This window comes from Galeopterus variegatus, unplaced genomic scaffold (genome assembly GCF_000696425.1).
Source record: "Galeopterus variegatus unplaced genomic scaffold, G_variegatus-3.0.2 Scaffold9965, whole genome shotgun sequence".
In the NCBI taxonomy this organism is placed as follows: domain Eukaryota; kingdom Metazoa; phylum Chordata; class Mammalia; order Dermoptera; family Cynocephalidae; genus Galeopterus; species Galeopterus variegatus.
Window position 1 is genome coordinate 53,788 of NW_007736076.1, and position 1,756 is coordinate 55,543.

Here is a 1,756-nt window from a genome sequence, read left to right on the forward strand (position 1 = left end):
ATCAATATAAAAAATTAAGGTATCTTACATTCTTTATTCCCATATTGAGTCTTCAAAATTCAGCACATCTCAATTCAAACTAGATAGAATTCTAGTACTCAGTAGCCACATGTGACTAGTCGCTATCTTATGGGACAGTGCAGCCCTAGACAACTCTCTTTTCCATGAACATTGGAGCTAATGGCTCCCAGAACTGAAGCTTCTAGATGTCTCATTGGCTGTTATTCCAGCACCCCCTACTGATAATCCTAGAGACACAGCCATGATTCACAAGCGAACACATAATTAACTGATTAAGGACATAATTAGCTGATTTGCAATTAAGGCAGGAACAAAATGATCAGCCTTAGTGGAGAAAGGCTATGTTCCCTAGTGCCAATTCATCTGTCCATCCATCCATTCCACATCTTTGAGAGCCTACTATGTGCCAGAGTTAATTCTATATGCCCTCAAGGAGCTTATAGTCTTTTGGGAGGAGGGGTTAATAGACATAAACAATTAAATAAGAAATAAACAAGCTCATTTCAAATAGTAATTTTACTATGAAGGAAATAAAACAGGAAAATATGATAGTGAATGAAAGAGACTACTTTATATAGGGCAGACAGAGAAGCTTGGTTTCTGTGAGGTGACATTCCAGCTGAGAATGAAATAACAGGGACAAGAGTGGAGAATACAGCAGGGGCAAAGAACCTAAGGCAGGAAAAAGGTTGGCATCTTTGAGAAACAGAAAGATATAGTTAGACAGTAGTCAACAGGGAGAATAGTAGATGTGGGTAGCCAGGGACCAGACCACATTGAGCCTATTGTAAAGGGTAAGGAGTTTGGATGTTATCCTAAGAAAATCCATGAAGGATTTTAAGCAGGGGAGTGAGATCATCTGATTCGCATTTAAAAAATCCTTCCATTTGGGGGAAATGGTTAAAATTCCTATGTGTGTGGGGGAGGGGGATAAGAAGTACGGAGAATAGTTGGGAGCTGCTGCAGTAGCCACCGTGAGAGTTGGTGTGGCTGAGAGTGGTGAAAGCAACGAGGTCAGATCGAGAATATATTTTCAATTTATGAGCAAGTCCCTTCAGCTTTACAATAAAAATTAGATTATATAAATTAGATTATATTTTGAATTTGACAGGACTTGCTGATAAATTGGACATAGGGCAAGTATAAAAACTTTTGGCTTGAACTTGTAGGTGAAATGGTGGTGCCAGTTACTGAGTCAGGAACAGGAGCAAAACCTGCAACTCCTCCTTTATTTCCAGTTGTGGTTAATGGAACCACCATCCAGCCTGAAACTTTAACTTCATCCAAGGTACTGACTGCCCTATCCGGTCACCAAATCCCATTAATTCTACCTCACCAAAGTTTCTCCAATCTGTCCCCACCTTTCCATCCCCACTGACTTGGACAATTCTTTAGACCAAATTACTTATCAAGATTATTAAAATGGCCTTAATCTCCAGGTTTAAATTCTAATCTAGTATCAGTACTTGAAATCACTCCCCTGCTTAAAGTTTTCCAACAGTTTTTGAAGAACAATTTGGAAGTATCTATTGAAGCTTAAAATGGACATGGACATGCCCTTTGTTTGCCTGTTTCTCTTTTATGATTCGATCCTACAGGAATACTCAAAGAAGAAAATGAAAATGAGGGTAATCCATTATAGCGTTGTAATACTGGAAAGCTGGATACCACCTATATTAGTCTGTTTTTGTGTTGCTATAACAGAATACCTGAGACTGGGTAATTTATAAAGAAC